A 26,081-nucleotide genomic window follows, 5' to 3' on the forward strand; every position below is an offset into this window, starting at 1 on the left:
ACATTGGTTGGAACGATGCAGCATTGAAGTACCAGTTCCACCTAGGCCTGTCCAAGTCCCTCAAGGATGAGTTAGCTAGGGTGGAATATTGTAAATAGTAAAAGATATATGAGCGCTGGGTGACAACTGGCTAAATACAGGTGGGAGCAGCCAGCATGGAAGAGGAAACAACCTTGGATCCTCCAAGTAATGCCAAAGATAAAAGTACAAATGCGGCGCTCAATATTAGTTACAGTGTGCAGATAGTATCTCACAGTATTAGAACTTAATAACACATGCGGATCAATGTGATTGCTGTGACACAGTGAGCAATAATAAACTTTCGTGACTGTGGTATTGAATAAATAGCAACAAAGCTTATTGAATATAGTTCATGCGGAGTAAAATGACTATAAATGAACAGTAATATTCATAGCTTCTATGGCTAGAAGCAACGAGCATACAGTACTATATACCGATTGGATAGTATCCCATATGTCATAAACTGATAGGATATAGTTCGTGCAGATTAATGTGACTGCGGTGACACAAAAACAGCGGATAACTTTCGTGACTGCTGTGGCTGGAAACAATGAGTGTACTAAGCACTAACCAGATGGCACAGATAAATGTGCGTTGGAGTAAATAAGACCTACTCCTAGGTACTCTGGGGGTGGGAACTCAGCATGCGGATGTGATCATCAGGTGGAGGTACTTCACCAGCTGTCATCTATCCAAAGCAGGATTCCACGTAACGGGTTTAACCGTGTCCAGCAGTACCTTTTTATAGCCATCAGGGGGATCATACACGCAGATGGAAACCAGGGAAAGGATCCTTCAGGTTGAGAACTCTCGGTGCCAGTTAAATGAGCCCAGAGAGAAAAGAACTCCAATAGTGTAGTATGTTTAATGATAATATTAGAGTAACATCAAGGTACAGGTAAAAAACAGAGCCAGCACTTACATCTGAGGTAGTCAGTAGGTAAAGTAGTTAGCAATCCATGAGAAAGGGTATCTCTCTAACGCGTTTCGTGTAATAACACATTTTCAAAGGGAGAGAACCCTGTCCCAAGTGTGTCCTTAAATAGGCAGAGGCCTAATGAATCCATTTGATAATTCTGCGGCATCGCGGGCTTCCCGCGCATGCGCACTAGCGCGTACCGCCCGTGCATGCGCACTAGCGCGTGCGGCGGCCATGTTTTTGGCTATAATGTCTAGAGGACAAATAGCAGTCGCGCATGCTCAGTAAGACATCCAGCGGCCATTTTGCTGTGGACTAAAACAGCATAATAGTAAAAAATGTACACAAGGCACAGGGGAGTGCTTTGAAGAGTCCGATGGTTTATCGAGGCATGTGGCCGACTCTCAATGTTTACTGGGGTGGTGCAATGGAGTCATAAGACTGGGTTCATAAATAATAGGATTATGACCCGATCTGAATCTCTATATAGAGATGTAATGGAAGTCACGGCACTATCCCCACCTAGTGGCCAAATGTGGGACAGACAGTATGGGATAAGAATCTCTCCATATAGAGCCACAATACATACTTCACATATGGAGAACCTTATCCTGCTCGCTACCCAGTTGGATCGGCATCTACGGGAGAGATGAGCTGAGCGTACTCAGACATTTCGGCCCACGTGGGTTCTGCCAAAAGTCCCAGGGCCAACGGCTCCAGCCCTTGCTCCGCAACCCATCAACAAGTCAGAGGTCAAACCCATGCAAATCGGCCTTCTCCAACCTGCCCTAACTCCGGAAGAAAGGCTATGCAGGCAGCAAGGCAACCTCTGTCTCTACTGTGGGGCCACAGGCCACTTCCTTCGTAGCTTCCCAGTGCACCCAGGTAAGTCCAGCCAGCCGCATCCTTCTTACCTTCAGCTATCCAGGACTTTAACCACCCATGTCATTCTCCCCATGTCATTGCAGGTGGCTGGAAGGGACGTCAAGTTGCGGGCAGTCGTTGACTCGGGAGCCTGTAGCTGTTTCTTAGACATCCAATTGGCCAAGGACTTGCACATCCCTCTTCTCCCTAAGAAACAGAGACTTGACGTCTTACTTGCGGATGGCACTACTCCGAGTTCGGGACCTGTTTCCCAGGAGACCACTCCTATTCTTGTAACCATCGACTCTGGCCACCAGGAGTTTATTCGCTTCGATGTGATCAGATCCCCCATGTTCCCAGTCATCCTAGGAATACCCTGGTTGCAAGCCCACAATCCACAGATCGATTGGCCCAATAATTTCCACTGGGGGGATCTCCATGGACCCTCAGAAAGTATCTGCTATCCTGGATTGGCCTGCACCTGCAGACAGGAAAGGGGTCCAAAGATTTGTGGGTTTCGCTAACTTTTACCGGTGTCATGGAAATTTTGTATTGTTGGTCGAACTTTAAATGTGTCATATATTCGTGTTATTCATATGTCTCTGGTGTGGCTTAATTAAAGCTCTGAAGGCTGCAATTGGGCCATGCGCATGTACAATGTATGTATTACAGTACTCAGCTTGGTAATGGATGAGATGGCAGATCTGTGCTTATAGACCAGCGTGTATACCACCACGGCATTCGATGCGAATGTCGCTGGCAGTAGACCGCGGGCCTGTATCCACATATCAGCAGCATAGTACCACATGGGCTTCATAACGCAAGGCGCCAAGCGGTGTGAACTCCACGTGTAGGCTTATGCATATCTTACAACCCATTACCAACTTGAAACTGTACCTTGGATGGATGTGTTTTAATAAAGATCGTATCGGGCCCATCCAGGTACAGACTGATATTTTTAGGGAATGCTTGTACAAAGAATTTACATACCAATAGAAGCTAGTAGGACAGGAAATATGACCTCAGATGGCTCATGGGGGGGAAGGGGAGGAGATATGCTCTCCACAGAGGGCTCATGGGAAGGGGAGGAAGTCTGCTGACCTCAGAAGGCTCATGGGGGAGGACCAGTGATAGATAATAGGAAAGGCTATGCTCCAATTGGAATGTACATCTTGTGTATAGGCACTCCCCATTGCATTGTTCGGTGGGAGGGGATTGACTTTATTCATGTGGGGGGCATGTGTGTATTTTTAATAAAACAGAGAGCTGGGTCTGAAAACGGCCCTTATGTGAGTTGCAACACCATCCTGAGAGTGTCGTTTGATCATTCTAGGGTAACGGAGCTCCAATTCTCCCACATTTCAACAGAACCAAAGTATTTGGATGGGCAGGAATCGTGTAGTTTAGCTGCAGTCGTGGTAAGCGAGATTCGCACAGCTTTATGGGGGATTTCTGCGCATCCAACTGCGAGTACTCACGGTAAGGAGAAATTCGTTAAAGCGAATTTCCAAGACAGTTTGGCGAGCCTGGTGGATACTAACGCGTATTCTTGCGTAGCTAACCAAGAACGAGAGGGGAATGAGCTATCATGAACTAGCAAAAAGTATGCCGGCACATTTCAGGTCTCTCTGCCATTAAGAGGATCGCTTTTTGCGTGTTCGTGTGGCTGATTTCGCTCTCTGTTAGCTAACAAGAATTACCGCTTAACAAGGACCTAGTTTTTTTGTCCTAAACTCTTGATTTGTGGGTGAAAGACAAGGGTTTGTCTCTGCGGAGAGCAGCAGAGGGGTGGGTTTGGTTGGCTGGATTTGGTCAAGTTTAAAAATCTTCCAACCAAAAATTAAACGGGTATATGTTTTAGCGGGTAAAAGTTGTTGCATAGTGTTAGGTAAGTATTTGTGGGTTGTAGGTACTGTGGTAATTGCTCTACCCCCCTCCACGTGAGGTAATTATTACAGTGCTGAAAGGTTTAGGTTAATTGTTAACTGCTATAAGATCTCTGTGTGTATGTAGTCTGTGCAATGTTTTGTGGTACTACTGCTCCCAGCAAGCATGCAGCAGTGGGTTCTTTCTGTTACATGTGCATGTTAGTGTGATATGTTGGTGTTTTATGTCTGTTCTGTGATCGTGCCAAATTGTGTTGTATGTGTACTGTATATTGTTGTGTAATTGTCCAGTGTATGTTCTGTCCAAAAGTCTGTTTTATGAAGTTAGAGGCAATTTTGAGGCTAGAGTCTGCTGCCATGTGCTTCTCTGTGGGGGGCCATTCTAGTGTTACCATGTGCTTCCCTGTGGGGGGGTAATTCTAGTATCTACCATGTGCTTCCCTGTGGGGGGTCATCTTCTTGACTAACCACATGGACTCCTTTTGTTTGGTGGCCATTTTGTTGGCTACCATGTGCTTTCCCTGTTGGTGGCCATTTTGTTGACTACCATATGTGCAGTAATCTCTATGCAATGTGTATGCAGCTTTCTATATGCATTTGACCCATATTGTGTTTTTAATCCAAATTTTTTACAGTTTCATTTGTTTGCTTTTAGCTTTAAATTTGCGTATTGCCAGCCAATTTAAAGTGTGTTAAGCGAGTTTTCCCTTCACGTGTTCCACATTTAGTGAGCGCAGTGAAGTCTGGGTTTTTGCACATAGATTTCTTGTATAGTGATTATGTTTTTCTTGTGTTTTTCCTGTTAAAAGTAGTTCCTTATTGTAAAGCGGGTTTGTTTTAAGCTGCTGTGTCACGTGTTTCGCGTCCAGCAGACTTTTTGTGTAAACGGTTTTAGGTGGTTGCAGCGAAAATTGCGTGTGTAACGTGGATCGTTTAGCGGTGCTGGTATGAGTGATTTTTGCGTCAGCAACAAGGTTACTTTTGGCGCAGTTTTTCGGTTTACCTCTGTGTAATTGTTTTACTGTGAAACGTCCCGTGTTTTTCATAAGGATCCACTTTGTCCTTTTTAACAGTTTTTCAGGTTGAAAAAGGGTTTTTCTGTGTGTATTAGGAAAGTTTTTTTCTTTACACAAATTTCCTAAAGGTCAGTTAGTAGGTTTCTGCCCAACCAGTGACCCCTAAGTAACATCCAAGAACCCCTCTTTTTGTTTTGACTTGTGTTAGCTACTGTGTGCAGGGAGAGAAAAGCCACTTTCATCATTGTGCGGTGTGGCCTGCCAAACACAGCGGGTGATGAGAACCACATAAATTACGCTGTGTGAATGGGCGGTCCAGGGAAGTCCTGGTTACCACAAACACTTTGGGTGGTCAGGATCACATAAATTGCGCTGTGGGAGTGGGAGGTGTGCTCTCAGTCTGACCGCCACTTGATGCGCTTCGGGTGATCGATAAGTATCACATAAATTACGCTGTGCTGGGAAAGTGGTGGAATCAGGCCTCTCGGTAGGATCCCACCGAGTGCTCCAGGGGGTAAACAGGTACCCGGACGCGGGATATATACCAGTGACTAGTCACGATGGGCAGTAGTCAGTCCATGAAGAGAGAGGGGGAAGCAGCCCTCTTCAGGGTAAGGACAGCTGCACAACTGATGAAGGTGAGTTTGGGGGGGAAGTCTACAGAACCCCTCAAAAGGTGGAATAAATGGTCGAAGGGTACCAGATGGGAAATTCCCCGGGAAGGTACATTTGACGCATGGAGGTGGGAAAAATTCATCTCTGAATTTGAACCACAGATGCAGGCGTCAGAACTAGAGATCGCACAGCTATGGCTTCACAGGTCAATCTGATTAGGGAGGCAGGGCATACATAAACTGGTGTCTGTCCGGAAGAACCAGGTGATGTATACCTGGCCTCCAGAGGGAATAAAACAGGAGGATCCAGTGTCAGAGGTGGAGGAAGCTCTTTCAGGGCTGACTCTACTAAGGCAGGCAGGATCAGGGTCTGCTGGGGTTCCCCAACAACCAACAGTGGCTGAGATAAGTATAACTGCACCTGTCTCTTCTGTTAGTGACGTCACTCTTGATGTACCTTCCGTGTCTTCTGTATCTATGCCTCAGCCTCTACCTCTACCTCTCCCTTCTCCCTGCTTCACCCCAGCTCCTTCTGTTTCCAACTATGAAGCCTTCTCAACAACCGATTTGCAGACTATCTGTGAATCAAGGGGAATAGACACCCGGTTAAGAAACAGGGCGGATTGCATCAAAGCGCTACGAACCACTGATCAGACCCCTGCCCCCCAGCTATACCCTGATCTGAGGGACCTCAAACCTGAAGGGGCAGTAAGCGAGGTGGTTAATCTAAGCCCACCGATGATGCTGGGTCAGCCCTTGCACTCTTCCCGGACCGAGGCCTATCCAGTCAGGGTGCAGCAATTTGAAGGTCCTCCCAATGCACAGGGGGAACGGACTTTAGGGGAACGGGTAGTTTGGCATGTCCCCTTCACCCCGGCAGAGATCCGCACTATTCTGGCTGAGCTCCCGGACTATCGAGTCAATCCGAGAGGATTTGCTCGAATGTTTGGACAAAACCAGTTCAGCTATGGTATGAGCGGGTCAGATTGTGCACAGATCCTATGGGCAAAGGTGGGCATGGAAGTGGCCAGTACAGTGATTGCAGGGTGCTCTATAACCACGCATGAGGAGATGACTTCAGGGGGCAAAGAGTTCTGTACACAGCTAAAGGCAAAGCTTCCAGAAATGTATGGTGCTACCTCTACTACGGACATGATGAAGCTCACCCAGGGTCCTAATGAGGAAAGCGCCTGCTTCTGGCGCCGTCTCAAGCAGACGGCACTGGATGCGGATCTGGAAGTTGGACCTGATGCTCCAACTGAAGGGGTAAAGGTGACCGCGACGCACATTCTGTTGCGGGCCAAATTTTTGGAAGGCATCAATACTAAAATTCGGGAAAGGCTGGTTCTGGCCCGACCTGAATATAATGAGATGTCTATCCCTGCTATCCTTTCCACTCTTGCGGCAATAGAGAGGGAAATGGATAGAAGAAAACAAGACAAGGCCAAAGTTCTTATGTCCCAGACCCCACACGAAAAACCAAGGGATCTGGGTCACAGGAAGGATAGGCCCCCACCCAGGTGCTTCCAGTGCCACCAAACGGGGCACATGAGGAGGAGCTGTCCCCAATTACCTAAAGGTCGGTGGCAGTTCATTCCTGATGAGTCCTCCGCCCCCATGACCACCATGGTAAGTAACTCCTATGAATTCTCATAGGAAGTTGACAAATCGGTGTCGGCCCAGATCCATCTTTTTCTAGAGGAATTAAAATATCCCCTCCCTTGCCTCACCGACACCGGTGCAGCAAGAACGGTCCTGCGAAAACAGGACATCCAAGGCAAGGTACCCCTCTCAGGGGAAAGCCCTCCTAACCCCTACTAACCTCACTATCAAACGATGCACTATTCTTAACCCAGCTTCTCTTCTTCCTGTGTTGGAAGATGAGAAGGGGGGGGAGGACAGCAATGACAGTGCTGAATTTTGCAACACGACTTACAATACTAACACCTCTTCTGCTAACATGTCTTCTTTGTCCACTACTAATCTCTCTTCCAAAGGACACGACTGCATTTCTTTGGTGGAACTGGAGTCAGCGGCGACACACCCCATATCACCCCGAGAGTAGCGCCAGGTGATTGGGTCGTCCTAAAGAAACCTCAAAGAACCGGACTCGAGCCACGGTTCACCGGACCATACCAAGTCCAGCTGACGACACCTACCTCACTCAAACTCGAGGGACGAGACAACTGGGTGCACGCAAGCCACTGCAAGAAGCTTTTCAGCTACACCAGAGAATGAGGGGTGTCATTTTCCTTTTTCTTTTTGTTTGTATGTCATACATGTGTGTGAACGGAGGAAAAGACGGCAGATACCCCAACCTTTTATTTAAAATGCACCTGCGTTTAGCCAGAACCGCCAATAAAACCAACTGTTGGGTATGCTCTAAGCCCCCACCCAGTCATCACATGTCCGCAATGGCCGCTGTTCATGCCCTATATGACATCCGCGTCGGCATGAAAAAGCAAGGGACCCCTGGTCAGCCCCCACGTAGACATTTGTCGGTAGAACTTAATGACACATTTTTAGCAGGTAACATCAGTTTTAGCACCAATATTAGCTCTAGCTCCTGTAGGACCCTCGTCAGTCCATTATGGGTAACTGGACAGCTAGGCAGCCCTCAGGTGTGCTTTAACATCAGCTTTGGCACAGGTAACAAGTTTGTTGGGACTACCACCTGTGAGGGAGGTATAACTGTCAATCTGACTAACCAGACTTCCCTTCTGAGTAACCACACTGACCGACCAGACCACGTGTGTTGGAAGGACGGATGTGATGTGCAGACTGAGGGAGCAATCCCCCAGTCTGTGCAACTGTTGCTCAGTGCCAGAGGCCGAACGAGGAACTCTTCCTGCTCTGCTCTGACAGGTCCATACTATTTTCTGTGTGGTTCGGCAGCCTATAGAACATTTCCCCAGAACGCTAAAGGTTCGTGTGCCCTCATAAAGCTAGTCCCAGCATCCTATGTAGTGATGGATCATGAAGAGTTGATGGTCCACAAGAAGGTAAGGATGGCAGGGAGAGTTCGCAGGGAGCTGTTCTCTGAGGGCGACCAGGCATGGGCTTGGTTCCCCTCATGGACAGGATGGGGAATAGAACTTATGAAGCGCCTGAACAATTTTTCTGTCATCGTGGATAGTATGTTTAACGAGACCGTAGAGGCTGTCAGAGAAATTGCCCAAGAACAACGGCAGATGGGAGTTTTAGTGCTTCAGGAGAAGATGGCCCTTGATTATCTTTTAGCCGCCAAAGGGGGGTTCTGTGAGTTCATCGGAGAGGATTGTTGTACTTGGATAGAAGACACCGATGACAAGGTCCAGGCCCATATGGACAAAGTTAGTGAACTACAGGGAAAAGCTAGAGCTATAGCTAGTGAGGGTTGGAATCCGTTCAAGGGTTTGGGAGGATTGGGAGATTTCCTGTTCTCCATCGGATCTTGGTTGAAGGAAGTAGGAGTGTATGTCCTGATGCTTCTCTTTTTCATCTGCCTTTTATATGCCGCGGTGAGATGTTCCTGTTGCCTCATCGACCGTGTAAGCCAAGCTCGGGCAGACGACCACATCTCCATGCCCGCTCCTGGGATCCCACTCCAACCACTGATCGGAGGAAGACCTCACCAACCAACCACCTTCTCTACAGATTACGTCCTGGCTTCCCTCTAATTTATCTCCCTGAAGACCCCATTCTCCAAGACCTTCAAGCAAGCTTCAAGCCTCATCATGGTTTGTGTCTGCGATTTGGAAAACTGTCTGGGTCGAGACCAGCCTTGTGTGGCCCCGTCTGCAGGGGCAATTTGAGAATCTGTTGCTGGATCTCCCCAGACCACCGTGGGATCACAAGCCTTATTCATACCACAAGTCTGTTTGTGGTTTTTGCAAGAGCCTTCCTGTAGTGAAGGTTCCAACGCTCTTGAGGATCATTGCTTCAATCAAGCCTGTTTGCGTCGAGTCTGCGTCGGGTCTTGTTGTTTCAGGTACCCCGTGGAGCTTTATTCTCAGGGACAACTACACGAACTCTTTGAGGTTTTGAGACTACACCCATCAAGCTGAAGAAGATCAAGAAGGGACACGAGGAGAATATGATAAAACAGGAGGGAATGTCATGGAAATTTTGTATTGTTGGTCGAACTTTAAATGTGTCATATATTCGTGTTATTCATATGTCTCTCGTGTGGCTTAATTAAAGCTCTGAAGGCTGCAATTGGGCCATGCGCATGTACAATGTATGTATTACAGTACTCAGCTTGGTAATGGATGAGATGGCAGATCTGCGCTTATAGACCGGCGTGTATACCACCACGGCATTCGATGCGAATGTCGCTGGCAGTAGACCGCGGGCCTGTATCCACATATCAGCAGCATAGTACCACATGGGCTTCATAACGCAAGGCGCCAAGCGGTGTGAACTCCACGTGTAGGCTTATGCATATCTTACAACCCATTACCAACTTGAAACTGTACCTTGGATGGATGTGTTTTAATAAAGATCGTATCGGGCCCATCCAGGTACAGACTGATATTTTTAGGGAATGCTTGTACAAAGAATTTACATACCAATAGAAGCTAGTAGGACAGGAAATATGACCTCAGATGGCTCATGGGGGGGAAGGGGAGGAGATATGCTCTCCACAGAGGGCTCATGGGAAGGGGAGGAAGTCTGCTGACCTCAGAAGGCTCATGGGGGAGGACCAGTGATAGATAATAGGAAAGGCTATGCTCCAATTGGAATGTACATCTTGTGTATAGGCACTCCCCATTGCATTGTTCGGTGGGAGGGGATTGACTTTATTCATGTGGGGGGCATGTGTGTATTTTTAATAAAACAGAGAGCTGGGTCTGAAACGGCCCTTATGTGAGTTGCAACACCATCCTGAGAGTGTCGTTTGATCATTCTAGGGTAACGGAGCTCCAATTCTCCCACATTTCAACAGAACCAAAGTATTTGGATGGGCAGGAATCGTGTAGTTTAGCTGCAGTCGTGGTAAGCGAGATTCGCACAGCTTTATGGGGGATTTCTGCGCATCCAACTGCGAGTACTCACGGTAAGGAGAAATTCGTTAAAGCGAATTTCCAAGACACCGGAAATTTATTAAGGGCTTTTCCACTATCATTGCCTCAATCACTCAACTCACCCGCCAGCATACACGATTTTGCTGGAGCCAGGAAGCTCAAAGAGCGTTCTAGCAATTTAAAAGACCAGCAGGTGGCTGGAAGGGACGTCAAGTTGCGGGCAGTCGTTGACTCGGGAGCCTGTAGCTGTTTCTTAGACATCCAATTGGCCAAGGACTTGCACATCCCTCTTCTCCCTAAGAAACAGAGACTTGACGTCTTACTTGCGGATGGCACTACTCCGAGTTCGGGACCTGTTTCCCAGGAGACCACTCCTATTCTTGTAACCATCGACTCTGGCCACCAGGAGTTTATTCGCTTCGATGTGATCAGATCCCCCATGTTCATCTACCTTCATTATCCGAACTTGTACTGGAAGCCCTCTGGCACTATCTAGACGAGAATCTCGCTAAAGGATTCATCTGCCCCTCTTCCTCTCCTGCCGGGGCTGGTATCTTCTTTGTGGAAAAAAAAAAATCGATCTCTTAGACCATGCATTGACTACAGGGAACTTAATAAAATCACCATCAAAAACCGGTATCCTCTTCCTCTGGTGCCCGAGTTATTCTAGAGATTCTGAATGGCCCGAGTCTTCACTAAATTGGACTTACGGGGTGCCTACAATTTAGTCTGTATAAGAAAGGGCGATGAGTGGAAGACTACCTTCAGGACACGCTTCGGACATTTCGATATCTAGTGATGCCGTTTGGGCTATGTAATGCCCCTGCTACGTTCCAACATTTTGTGAACGACATCTTTAGAGAATACTTAGACCTTTTCGTGATCATCTACCTGGACGATATCCTAATCTTCTCTACTTCACTGGAACTCCATCGGAATCACGTTAGGAAGGTGCTAAACACTCTAAGGATGCATGGCTTGTACGCCAAGGCTGAGAAGTGAGAGTTTGAGAAGCAGTCCATCCAGTTCCTAGGGCTCATAATTTCCACTGGGGGGATCTCCATGGACCCTCAGAAAGTATCTGCTATCCTGGATTGGCCTGCACCTGCAGACAGGAAAGGGGTCCAAAGATTTGTGGGTTTCGCTAACTTTTACCGGAAATTTATTAAGGGCTTTTCCACTATCATTGCCTCAATCACTCAACTCACCGGCCAGCATACATGATTTTGCTGGAGCCAGGAAGCTCAAAGAGCGTTCTAGCAATTTAAAAGACCAGCAGGTGGCTGGAAGGGACGTCAAGTTGCGGGCAGTCGTTGACTCGGGAGCCTGTAGCTGTTTCTTAGACATCCAATTGGCCAAGGACTTGCACATCCCTCTTCTCCCTAAGAAACAGAGACTTGACGTCTTACTTGCGGATGGCACTACTCCGAGTTCGGGACCTGTTTCCCAGGAGACCACTCCTATTCTTGTAACCATCGACTCTGGCCACCAGGAGTTTATTCGCTTCGATGTGATCAGATCCCCCATGTTCATCTACCTTCATTATCCAAACTTGTACTGGAAGCCCTCTGGCACTATCTAGACGAGAATCTCGCTAAAGGATTCATCTGCCCCTCTTCCTCTCCTGCCGGGGCTGGTATCTTCTTTGTGGAAAAAAAAAATCGATCTCTTAGACCATGCATTGACTACAGGGAACTTAATAAAATCACCATCAAAAACCGGTATCCTCTTCCTCTGGTGCCCGAGTTATTCTAGAGATTCTGAATGGCCCGAGTCTTCACTAAATTGGACTTACGGGGTGCCTACAATTTAGTCTGTATAAGAAAGGGCGATGAGTGGAAGACTACCTTCAGGACACGCTTAAACCATGGCAACATCTAATGTTTGTGTAGTATTATGTTCAGCAGACTGTGTTCTTCTATTGTTGTGACTTAGATGACGTTCAGAGCACATTTTATGCCCAATTCATGCAAAACTCCACGTAATCCCAAGGGGTTCACATACTTTTTCTTGCAACTGTATCTCTTGGAAGGAGCCGGCCACCCAATTATGATTTTCACGGATCTCAAAAATCTGGAGTATCTAAGGTCCGCCAAGCTCCTAAGACCTCGACAGGCTAGATGGGCTTTGTACTTCTCCAGGTTTAACTACCACATAACCTACCATCCAGGATCCAAGAACGGGAAGGCAGAGATGGTCGCAATAGACGTCATTGTGGATTTACCGCCCATTCTGGTAGTAGTGGATCGGCTATCCAAAACGGCCCACTTTTTACCAATGGTGGGTACGCCATCCGCACCAGATACTGCACTAACCTTCATCAAAGAGATTGTCATGTTACATGGTCTGCCCAGTAATATCGTCTCAGACCAAGGGGTGCAGTTTACGTCCAGGTTCTGGAGAGCCCTCTGCAAAGCCCTGAAGGTGGAACTCTGCTTATCGTCCGCCTACCATCCCCAGAGTAACGGGCAAACGGAGCGAATGAACCAGACTTTGGAGCAATATTTACGGTGCTTCTCTGCCTTTTCTCAGGATAATTGGGCATCTCTACTCTCATTGGCAGAATTTGCCTACAATAACTCTGTCCATTCTGCCACAAACCAGTCGCCATTTTGGGCTAATTATGGATTCCACCCTTCCTTCATACCTGACACCATTCCCGAAGCTTCGGTACCCGCAGTACAGGACAGACTCTCCATGCTACAGAACAACTGTAAAGTCCTCCGAGAATCTATACTGAAATCCCAGGCTGATTATAAGAAACACTATGAAAGGAAATGGAGAGGAAACCCTCCTCTGAAGATTGGAGACAAGGTTTGGCTATCAACTGCAAATCTAAAACTCCCGTGCCCGTCACGTAAGTTGGGTCCTAGGTAAATTGGCCCTTTCCAGATCAGGAGGGAAATAAATCCAGTGGCATTTGAGCTGTCTCTTCCGGAATCATATAAGATCCACCCAGTTTTCCACGTCTCCCTACTCAAGCCATCTGTTCCTGATCCTTTTTCAGGGAGAGTAGAACCACCTCCTCCGCCGATAACAGTTGGGGAGGAGACGGAATATGAGGTTGAAGCAATTCTGGACTGCAGAAGGCGGGGAAGACAGATCCAGTACCTGGTCAGATGGAAGGGGTACCCACTTGAAGAAAGTTCCTGGGAACCAAAAGGGAATATACATGCCTCCAGGCTTCTCCAAGAGTTTCATTCCAAGTATCCTGAAAAGATGGCCCAGGGGGGCATCCGGAGGCTGCCCTTTAGGTGGGGCACTGTCAGGGTCCTGTCCACAGCAGGAGTTCTGGCGTTTCTGCCAATACTCTACATGGCCGCAGAAGGACACATCAGACTCAGTCTGGTGCCAGACGGCCTTTATAAGGAGACTCATCACTTCCTCTGGTTGCTGGATGATCTCTAGCTCCCCGTGGTTTGTTCCTGTTTCCTGTGACTTGTGACTTCCTGATTCCGACCCGGCTTGTACTTGGACCTGTCTGCTCTACTGAACCCCTGATCTGACCTCGGCTTGGCTAAAGGATACTCTCTCTCTCGCTCCTCCATGTATGACCTCAGCTATCCCACCTGACCACGTCTGTTCTGTTCCCCACCCGATACCTGACCTTGGCTCGAACTGACTAACCAGCAAACATCCAAATCCCGGAAGGCTTGCATACCACGCACAGGCGCCTCCAGTCTGCAAACCTATCCCTGTGCACCAGCTGTGCTTCTGAGTGGACCACCAACCAGCAGTCCTACAGGCGACCTGTGCAACTTTGGGCCTGACTCCCGCTGTCCCACTCTCAGGGGAGTCCGGAACTTAGCCGCAAGGGAAGCCCTTTCTCCATTGACCTCCATCACCAGGTACATGATACCAACAGTAGGGAAATTGTGTCTGCAACCGTTCAAACAGATCGTCAGGGAGCGTAATATTCAATGCTGTGGTTTGATGCTAAGGCCAGATATAGCCGAAAAACGGTCCAATATGACCTGGAGATTGGGGAGAGTGATGAGAGGATTGGGTAAAACCAAAAGAGCATCATCCGCATAAGAGTTGGCCTTGTATTGAGTGCCGGCATAGGGGACACCAGAAATATCCAGGTGATTTTAGAATGGCTGCAGCTAGAGGTTCGAGAGCGAGAACAAAAAGAGCAGGGGATAGTCAGCATCCCTGTCTCATGCCCCTGAAAATAGGAAAAGATGAGGAAAAAAAAGCCTGCATATTTGACAGAGGCCGAGGGAGATGAATATAAAGCCAAGATCCAAGCCAGAAATGTGTCACCAAAACCCCATCTAGACAGCGTATATATCAAATACTCCCAAGAAAGCAAATAGAATGCTTTATAAATGTCCACGGATAAAAGAAACCCCGGTAACCTGCGTCGATGTCAGATATGAATGAGATGGATGACTTTACGTATATTATCAGCAGCTTGTCACCTCGAAATGAAGCCAACCTGATCTCTGTGGATAAGTGAGAGTAGATACTTATTAATTCGTGTGCTCAGAACCTTTTCCATAATCTTCAAGTCCACATTTAGCAGCGAGATCGGTCTGAAAGCTTGCGGTTCAAAGGCATCTTCAGACTTCTTAGGGACCATAGTAATATGCTCCTGAAGAGACTCCAAAGAAAGCCGGGAACCTTGCTTCAAAGAATTGAAAAAAGGCTGCCAAGTGAGGAACCAGAGTGGTGGCAAATTTTTTATAGTAGAGCCCAGAAAACCCATCTGGGCCTGGAGCCTTGGAGGCCTTCAAAGATTTGATGGCTTGGTAGAGTTCAGATTCGGAGATATCCGTATTCAGGGCATTCCAGGATGCAATAGATAAGGAGGGTAGGCGCAGCTCAGCGAAAAAACTATCAGCGTGTTCCGCCACAAAGGTATTCAGTTTCTGGTAAAGGGAGGACAAAAAATCCGCAAATCTATGTGTAATCTTCACAGGGTCCAAGGTAAGGCCACCGCCCCTCACTCGGAGTTGAACAGGTTTATGCGTGCGACCTAGCGAATTAAGTTTCTTGGCCAACATTGGCCCCGGTTTATTGGCTCATGTATAAAACCTATGTCCAGCCCAACACAAGGCCTTCTCAGTCCATGTAGTGGAAAGAAGATCAAGTTCAGCAGCCACCACATATCGAGCTTTCCTATTGGCCGTAGTCGGGCAGGCTCTCCAGGTAGCGTCTACCACAGCCAATCGCGAGGCCAATTCCTACATCCTCTTCTCTCTGGCCCGTTTCCTGGACAAAGCAATCTGAATCAGGTGACCCCTAATGGTGGCTTTGTGAGCCTCCCACAGAGAGACGGCCGAGGATACAGAATCCACATTGTCCGTAAAATAGGATTGAATGTGCAAAAGAACCTGGGAGCAAGAAGCCTGAGTGGTGAGCAGGGATTCATTGAATCTCCACAGAAAAGAGGGCCGAGCCATACCAGAAAGACACAGTGAAAAGACCAATGGGTCATGATCAGACCAGTGTGAGGTCGAGATGACAATCTTTTGAACTAAAGATAAATGTTGGAAGGAAATGAAGACGTGATCTATTCTACAAAAGCTCAGGTGTGGAGCCAAATAAAAAGTGTATTCCCGCGACATAGGATGCATTTCCCGCCAGACATATACCAAACCATATGCTTGCAGCGTATCACGCAATTTAGATTCCTGAGAAAGGTTGTGGCTAAGGGTCCCTTCCGTTGGGTAATGGCGATCGACAGAGGAATTAAGAGCAACATTCAAATCGCCCAGCAATAAGAGAATACCACGTTGATGGTGCGAAATCACCTTCAACAAGTGAGAAAAAATTTGTGTTGAAATCTATTTGGCACGTAATAACCCACCAGGGTCACCTTCTGGTCCCAAAGGGTACCCCGGAGAAGCAAATACCTGCTGAAGGGATCAGCTATTTCCAGGTTGCAAGTAAACAGCAGATTGCGTCTAAAAACAATCACCACGCCTCTATGCTTCTCAAGGGCTAAAGCAGAGGAAAAGGTTGGATAATGGTGAGAGAGATGGCGGTAAGGATTGAGAACCTTGTCTCCTGCAGACAGACTACATCCACGTCTTGGGACTTAAGATGATGGAACACTTTAGAATGCTTGATCGGAGAATTAAAACCATGGATATTTTCAGAAAAAATCTTTAAAGGTTCTAAAGCTATACTGAGTCAAGGGAATTCAGCTGCCAAAATACGCAAAGAATTACGGTCCAATCCTCAAATGCAACCTTACCCTGGGCTACCCCGGATCTGTGAGAAAAGAGAAAAAAAAACAGACAAGAAACAAGAGACCGAAGAAGAAAATGTACACTCTTAGGTAGTGGAAATTGCATCCCAACCGCAAGGACACACATAGGGGGTAGCTCTACCACCGGACAAATGGGTGCGTCATAAACAGTATAATAGAAAAAAGAACCTTCATGGGGAGGGGAAGAAAAGGGGAAGGAAAATGAGAGAAAAAAGGGGAAGGGTGGAAAAAAAAAGGGGGGCGGGAACATAATCAGGCAAAAAGACAATGTCAAGTACATGACCTTAAGGAATGCATAATATGACACCGTAATATACAAAGAAAATGTAAGCAGGTACACAGACATACAAGCATAATAGAGATGAGGCATTCCTGGGTCACGGCCCCAATAGATCAGAAGCCAGCACCAACCATATAAGGCATGGGACCATGAGCCAGGAAGACCCCCGGTGTATGTTAAAAGGCACAATAACCCCCCCAAAAAAAAAAAACCAGGGAGACGGGGATCCGCATAAACAAACAAAATCCAGGTATAACAGTAAAAATTGGCGGAAACAAAACAAAGAAACCAAGGGGATAGGACACAAAGCCTACAAACATTTCGCCTAACCCCCCAAAAAAAAAAAAAAAATTCAACTCAAAGCCAGACCGCGAGGAGCCGACGTGGACCGAGGATCACCACCAGTACAAACCAGTATTGCATAGAAGAACATTTCAAACTGTAAAAATAAAGACATGAAACATACAAAAAGTTCGCCCAACAAGGGCCAGTCAAGGTCTCCGCCCCATCAGAAATGCGGAGAGTCACGGCAGTGGGTCAAGCCATCTAAAAAGTGAAAAAGCTTACCCATCCAGCCGTACTCAACCTGGATCGGAGCGGGAGGATTCAGACAACGGAGGGGTACTAGGGAGGGAGCGTTTACGGCTGCCAACGTTCTCCAATATATGCCCCCAGCTGAGATGAAGGAGGATGTGGAGCGGAGGGCCGCACCTAGCTGTCGGAGGTATCCCGCGAGGGCAGAAGGTGTAGCGCGTCCAGGGTCGACTTGGCCTCTTCCGGATTGTGGACAACATGGCTCAGACCTTGGTACACGAACGAAAGCTTAAATGGAAAGCCCCATTGGTACTTGATGTGACAGTTCATGAGGAGTGACGTGAAGGGTTTCATTTGTTGACCTTTCTGTATGGTGGATGGTGCCAGATCCGCGAACAGCTGGTACGGATGACCTTGAAAGCAAAGATCCTGCTTGTCTTGCGCAGAGCGAAGGAGCGATTGTTTCGTACGGTACTAGGTGAATTTAATTATGATGTCCCTGGGAGGACCCTCGGACCCACGGCCCAATGAATGCGATCAAACTCCAGACGGTCTATCAGTATCACCGAAACCAGCTCTTGAAAAAGCACGGTAGCAGTGGACTTGAGGTCAATGATGGCTTCGGGCAGGCCACGCAGGCGAAGATTACCCTGACGGTACCTATTCTCAAAGTCTTCCAGATGCAAAAAATCTGCGTCAAGCTCTTTTCTCAGATCTGAAAGGTCCTGTTCATGATTTTCTATCACCGTAGCCGCGGCGTCCATCTTATCTTCAAGAACATCAGTGCAGCTTCCCAATTTGCGAACCTCCTTGGTGAGATGAGTCGCTGTTTTGGAGGTAGCGGTGTGAAGCTCCTGCTGCAGCATGGTCTTGAACCTGGCTAGTAGGTCTGTGTCCCGCAAGGGGGGCTGTGGGAGGTCTGCAGAGATGTCAGGCAGGCTCTCCAGGTTTGGAGGGGCGTCCGGACCACCCGAAGGTAGTGACGGGGAAGTGGCTGAAATCGGGGCCCGGGGCTTCTGGAGGCAAGTCGGCCGCATCACTGGACCGGTCCGGCAATTGATCGCTGGAGGCGCAGGAGGCTGCCGATTTCTTCCCCATAGGTGGCGGGGGGTCAGTGGAGGATGAGGGCAAGGGTAGGGGACAGAACAGGCTCCCCTGAAGGCAGAGAAGGAGCTGAAGTGCCCGGCGGTGGAGAAGCGTGGCTACCAAGCGGCCATCCTCATGCGCTGCTCATGAGCGCCCCACTTATAAACACATTTGACCTGTTTCTGATAAGAATATGCGAAGTTATTTTTCTACATAAGGTTATGGGTGGATTATTATGGATACACATGTAAAGGACAATATTTGACATGTTTCTGATAAGAATATGGGTATAGTTATTTTTTCACATGGGGACTATGGTTGGAATATTGTAGGTACACATGCCAAGGACAACATTTGACATATTTCTGATAAGAATATGGGTATAGTTATTTTTGAGGTTGAATATCATGGCTAAATATGCCTAGGAACACTTTTGTCATATTTCTGATAAGAATATGAGAATAGTAATTTTTCTACATGGGTATTATTGTAGATACAAATGCCAAGAACCATATTTGACCTGTTTCTGATAAGAATATGGGTATAGTTTTTTTTTCTACATGATATTATGGTGGAATATCATAGTTCAACATGCCTAGGAAAACATTTGACATATTTCTGATAACAATATAAGAATAATTTATTTTTCTACATGGGGATTATGGGTGGATTATTGTTGATACACACTCCAAGGACCATATTTTACCTGCTTCTAAAAGGAATGTTGGTATAGTTATTTTTTCACATGGGGTTTATGGGTGGAATATCATGGTTAAAGATGCCTAGGACCACATTTGACCTGTTTCTGCTACGAATATGAGTATAGTTATTTTTCTACATAGGGGTTATAGGTGGAATATCATGATTAAACATGCCCAGGAATACATTTAACTTGTTTCTCATTACACATCCTACATAATGTTTTTGACCTGTTTCTGATCAGAATATGGGTAACATATTTTTTTTTACTTGTGGATTTTGGATGGAATATCATGGTTAGACATAACACGGAACATATTTAACCTGTTTTGAAAAGCGTATGATTATAATTATATTTCTATATGGGGACTGTGGGTGGATTACCATGGTTACACAATGTGAGTATCATATTTGATCTGTTTCTGATAAGAATATGGATGTAATATTTTTTTTCTACATGGGGATTATGGGTGCATTATCATGGTTACGCATGCCAAGGAACACATTTGATTTGTTTCGGATAAGAATATGGGTTAGTAATGATTTTACATATGGGGATAATGGGTAAAATATGATGATCACTCATAACATGGAACATCTTATCGGAAACCAATTAGATATGTTCCTTTTGATATTAAAGGTTAATTTTTTTTAAATAACAAACATTTTATACTTACATACTCTGTGCAGTGGTTTCGCACAGAGCACCCCAATCCTCCTCTTTTCGGGTTCCCAGCCGCAGCTCCTGGCCCCTCCCCGCTGAGCAGTGCACACAATAGCAAGCCACTTGCTATGGGGGCACTGGTGCGTGCTTGCTCCTGAGCCTACTCTTTTCGTCCCTAAGACACATAGAGCCATGGCTCTGCCCTGCCCCCTGCTCTCTTCTCACTGGCTGTGAGCAAGCGGTTCCCACTACTGTGTCTCAGCCAATTAGAAGAGAGAAACACAGGGACAGCCAAGGCTCCCATGCACATTGCAGAATCGAGAAGGGACTCAGATAAGTATTAAGGGGACTGTGGCGGGGAGCAGCACATAGTTTTTTTTTTCAATTTACTGCATAGAATTCAAAAAGTAAAAAAAAAACTTCAGCCTTTTCAACCACTTTAAGTGTTTCCTAAGTGATTTATGTCAGAATCAGGTAAAAATAGATCGTGTGGGTTGTGTAACCATGATATTCCACACATAAACTCAAAGGTGAAAAAGTATAGCTATATTCTTATCTGAAAAAAGATCAAATATGTTCCTTGTTAATTTTGCACTGGAATATCATGGTTAAACATGCTCAAGCCATGATATTCCATCTGTAATCTCCATGTAGAACAATAATTATACCCATATTCTTATCAGAAACCATAATATTTCACTTGTAATCCCCATGTATAAAAATAATTATTTCCATATTTATATCAGAAAAAGGTCAAATAGGATACTTGATATATGTAACGCTGATATTACACCCATAATCTCTATGTATAGTAATAAAAACTTTCCCTATATTGCAAAATCATATACTGATTCAATGTGTTCCTTGTCATGTGTAATCATAATATTCCACTCGTAATCCCCATGTAAAAACATATTTACAGTGAAGGAAATAAGTATTTGATCCCCTGCTGATTTTGAATGTTTGCCCACTCACAAAGAAATGATCAGTCTACAAATCGAATGGTAGGTGTATTGTAACACTGAGAGACAGAATAGCAACAAAAAATTCAAAAGAAATGCATGTCTAACAAATTATGCACTGATTTTACGTAAGGCCTATAATAAGGCATTGGCGAGTGATAGGACATTACTATTATACTCTACATCGAAATCTAAGGTCGAACACTAAATAGTAAGATTTATTACACAGCACTCTGTACAACACCAGGAATGATGTAATATGTTACAACATCATTGGCATCTCCTGCATATTAAATAAATACGTTAAGGACTACTGTGAGATAGAGTTCTGGAAAGCAGCCTCTATCAAAGATAAACTAACGTTGAGTCATTTTGTACCAAGAACCAATCCTTCCACACTTCCTAATGGCATTTTTGCCTGTGGTAGATATACATACTGCCCTTGGGTACAGACTAGCCAACAATTCACTTTACCTAATGGAGAGATTTTGACCCCCAAATTTCATGCTAATTGTACATGTCATAATATACCTTATGACATGTACTTGTGGAGCCTATTATGTGGGTAAAACCATATGTCAGTTTAACCAAAGAATACATGACCATATCTATTATTCATCTAATGCCAAAATGCTTACACCCATTAGTTGTCACCTGGAGTTATATCACAAATTTGATACCACACAAGCTAGGTTTATTGTATTGGAGGTAGTCAGGAGAGACCCACGTGGAGGCAATTGGGATAAGAAAATTATCTGTAAAGAAAACAATGTGGATCGAATGTCTTAGCACTGTAAATCCACCAAGTCTTAATGAAATCCTATCATTTAAATCCTTTCTCTGATCAAAGGGTATAGACATCATATGTGATTTGGGATCATAAGGCTTCTTGATAAGGGACCGATTTATTATGGATTATGTTTTTCATCTTCATCATTGGTGGGGGTTATCCCATTTAGGTAATATACAGTCATCTCATTTATTCTAGATACAGGCCTTCTCCATATACTATTCTCTATTGTTTCAAAGTGATCTGTGTAAACAAATATTGACACGTCTTGGTTATGTTTGGCATTATAATTGTTATGACCAAATCTTTTATTATGGAACACATAGATATGCACCGATTTGTGGAGTTTTCTGTGTCTCTGGCCTCCTGTGGTTATGCTACTTTAGTGGGTGGTCCTGGATTGGGTAGCGGCTGTTGATGTGCTTTGCTGTGGATTTGCCACTGGTGGATCCAGTTGCCTTGCAACGTCTGTGAATTATTTAATGGCCTTGTCTATCACATTTATAACCGATTTGTTTATTGAGTCCTACTTTATGTTATTGTCATGTACATTTTTGTTGATTGGTGTTGTTATGATATCAGACTCCTGTTTGTGGTCGGTGGGCCTTGTTGGTCGGTTGTGTGGCTGCTGGGCTGCGGCTGGTCAGTGTGCCGGCCTTCCTGCCCGTCCGTGGTGCCCCTGGGGGGGGTGCGTTTGGGTGGGTCCGCTCAGTCACCCGCGGTGTTAGGGGGTGGTGGGGTCCTTTTGGATCCCCCTCATCTGTGTGTGCGCCAGTGTTCCTGTTGCGGCATTGGGCTTGTTGCATGGATGACGTGATGCTCTGTGCACGTGCGGGGGCCTTGCACATGCGCAGACCCTCTGGCCAGGCTATGATGATGTCACACATCGTTGGCATTGACGCACCCGAGCGGGGCGCATTTAAGCGGTGCGGGTTGGCAGACAAACCCTCTGGGATTCCTCTAACATCACGAGGGAAATTTGTGGCTCCTATATGGGTCTCCACTTTGGCTATAATGTAGCAGGTATATTGAGTTATTTTGCAGTTGTAATGATGATGGTTATATGCCTCTTGGGGGTTGAATGTTTAGAGGGAGTCTCTGAATTTGGGGTATTCCTTGTTTTCCATGCCAATCAATTTTCATGCCTTATAATGGAGATAATATGCTGAGAGCTTTCCAACCCTTTGTTTTATGGATAATGGTTGTCTACATATGCCTTCTAGGCCTATATAGAGGACACGTTGCTTTATTTACAGAGGTAACCCACTTTTGAGTATTTTGGATTAATGTACATCCATAGATGGGTTGCCTGTTGCACTACTAATTCAATATCTTTTTCTTTTGGTTGTTTATAGGCCTATGCTGTTCCCCATTACTAATTGTTGCTAGCTGGATTATTATGATGATGATGACGATTGTTGCCCTGTACTTCTGATTTTTTGTTTTCTTGCTGAATGCCTGTGATCCCTGTGGGGTTCTCTGTCTGCCTATTGCTGAACTGATGCACCCCCATACCCGGTTATTTGGGGTCCCTGTCTTTGGTTGGTCGTCGGGACCTTGGTTGCTGCATTGAGGAGTTCTCTATTATACAACACACACTATTTACCTTTATAAGTGCCTGATAGGCAATGTCTATGCTGTATTTACACTCCTTTGTTTAATTTTACAGTGATTACCGTTTAAGTTTGTTTGTCTTTTAGATGCATTGCTAATCCCTGAGGAATTGACTCCAGTCGCGAAACATGTTGGGTATTTTGCAAACAGCTTGAACATTCCCCACCTTCTGAAGCAAGTAAATTGTATCTACCATCCTTACTTAACTTCCATTCGAACAGCCTGTATTGTGGGGGATGGGGGGAAACCTGCTGTGTTTCAATTGTGCAATGCAATTTTTAATGCACGTTTGATATGTTTTAGATGTGACATGTTAATAAAGTAACCCTTGATTTTATCCTTTGTGTTCCGAGTTTATGTGCCTAAAAAGTCCATGAGCTATTTCTTTGATGTCTATATCCATAATTGGGACGTGGCAATGGGACAATTTCTGGGTATGACCTCCTACCATTTTTTGCTTTTCAGCACTTTGGCACATTAACCGGTGTAATGCCTATGAAATGTGCTGGCCTTGGGCCCTTGGTTTCCTCGGGGATTTTTACAATAAAGTATTGCTGCCCATATGCCAGAAGCAGGGAGAATGACGTAATGTCCTAGGCTAAGGGAAACTTGCACAAGATATAGCTGCTTTTATTAGATAAGACTTGTTTATGCCAGTTAGATTTGTTTGTGAAAAGTGAACATCTTGAACTTAGAGAAAACTTAGATGGCATTATGTAAACAAGATCATGTGTTTATTAGGCCTGCTAGATGGCATGATAGTGATAAGTGACTGGGTGTGACTCTATTACCTCACAGAACCTTTCAGTGTTATCTGAAACAGTATCTCGGAGCAGGTGAGGCGCTGCTCAATCTGGGATTGTGGCCCGAAGCACTGAGCGGGGGTATTTAGGAGAGGCCTGGAGATGATGCGATCAGAAGCCATCCCATGCGTGTGAGGGACACTCTGACCCTGGGACTTTTGCAGAAGGTGCATGGACTCATCAATTGGTCATGCTCCGGGCTTCTCCACGATCTCCTGTGCACTGTGGTTTGATGAGGTCTCTTCCTTCCCTTCTTCCCATAGCTTTGGTAATGTATTAATTCTATGCTGTGACGCTGTCAAAAGATGTGTTTGTTATATGCTGAAATACTCACATTACTATTGGTGTGTGTTATTATGCAGATTGTGATGACCATAAGATATATCCTCCTGTGTGTTGTGTGATAATAAATGTGGAGGTTTTGACAGTGCAAGAACACTGCAGTTGGATTCTTGGGGTGCTGAGTGAATGCTGCTTGATGTGCCAGGGCATTTTTACACTTGGTAGCATGTCCCTCACAATCTTAGAAACTATGGTGTGAGTGCTGGTTTTGGTTTTTGTATCCAGCCTTGCATTACAACCGACTATTGTGCAGTCATTTAACACTGTAAAAAAGAAATTTATATAATTTTTTCACACAAATAGAGCTTTCTTTTGGTGGTATTTGATAGCCACTGAGTTAAACGAAAGAAGACCAAAAATACTGGAAAAAAATATATATACTACTTTCTGTATATGTAATGTATGTTATAAAAAATATCCAATAAAAATAAATTTCTTCAGAAATTTAGGCCAAAATGAATTTTGCTACATGTCCTTGGAAAAAAATCCCAGTAAGTGTGTTAAATGGTTTCTGTCAAAGTTATAGAGTCTACAAACTATGATGTATATACATTGAAATTTACACAGATTTAAACCGCTGTGAGTCACATTTCTTGAGGCATTAAAATGCCAGGACAGTACAAACACCCCCCAACTGACCCCTTTTTGGAAAGTAGACAACCCACGTTATTTGCTGAGGGACATGTTGAGTACATGAAAGATTTTTTACCCCTCCCTGTCTTTCAGGACAGCACCTTGAAAGACCTTGGCTGCTCCCCACCTGAGGAAATGCCTCCACCCAGAATAAAAGTACGGCCTCCCCACTCTGACCTCGGTAACCGTGTTTCCTCCGGTAGGGAGACACGGACTTGGAAGCCCTTCCAAGTGCATGGGAGGGGAAATGCGTCCCCAAAAGCGGGTACAAGCCATCAGGCTGGAAGTACAGAAAAGGCCCTGGGGGCAAAAAGGAAAGGGTAAGGGAGGAGAGATTTTCCGTCCTCCTGAGCAGCCCCAAAAATCGCAATGACAGTGTTCCCCCGGTGGGAGGAAGATTGGGGGTCTTCCTCCCACAGTGGGAAGCAGTGTCTTCCAGTGAGAAGGGGGTACTGCCTGGAATTTCGGAGGCCGCCGCCACAAAGATTATTAGTGATGGAGCTCCCAAGATGTGCAAAGAAGGCCTCAGCCCTACTCTCTTCTCTGCAGAAGTTGGAGGAGCAGAAGGTCGTTGTCAGGGTCCTCGCAGCAGAGATTGGCAGGGGTTTCTATTCCCATGTCTTTGTGGTCAGAAAGCCCTCAGGAATGTACAGGCTGATTCTGAACCTCAGGCCCTTGAACAAGACCATCAAATACAAAAATTCCCTATGGATTCAATTTTCTCGGTCAGGTCTCTTCTTCCTCCCAACTGCTTTCTGGCCTCAATAGACCTAAAGGATGCTTACTTACACATTCCTATTGCAGAAGCCTTTCAGAAATTCCTGAGGTTGGCAGTATGGGGCTCCAGGGAAATTCTTCACCTGCATTTCTGAGCCCTTCCCTTTGGGCCTTCTTCCTCAGCCAGGATTTTCACAAAGATTATAGCTGAGGCCCTGGTGTCTCTTTGTCTAAGGCTTACCTGGACTATCTCCTATTGTTTGCAGACTCAGAGGAACAGCTGTTGCGGGATATAACCTTGGTGATGAAACACCTGGAGAATCTGGGCTGGCTAGTAAACTTATTCAGGTCGAATTTGGTCCCAAAAAATGGTGTACCTGGGCTACGAACTGGATTCCACCCTTCAGAGGA

At 45.8% G+C, this 26,081-nt stretch overlaps 1 long non-coding RNA gene across 1 annotated transcript in view; it reads left to right on the plus strand.

Annotated features, from left to right (window-relative positions):
* The window catches only part of LOC149464682 (uncharacterized), a 31,039-nt gene extending 7,527 nt beyond the window's left edge, over window positions 1–23,512 (plus strand). Inside the window, exon 2 of the long non-coding RNA XR_016312340.1 lies at window positions 23,262–23,512. This is a non-coding gene — a long non-coding RNA (uncharacterized LOC149464682). The remainder of the gene's footprint in view (window positions 1–23,261) is intronic.
* Window positions 23,513–26,081: the final 2,569 nt, after the last annotated feature.

The sequence above is a fragment of the Staurois parvus genome, unplaced genomic scaffold (genome assembly GCF_062004578.1).
Source record: "Staurois parvus isolate SC_StPar_1 unplaced genomic scaffold, SC_StPar_1.0 ptg000149l, whole genome shotgun sequence".
NCBI classification, from domain to species: domain Eukaryota; kingdom Metazoa; phylum Chordata; class Amphibia; order Anura; family Ranidae; genus Staurois; species Staurois parvus.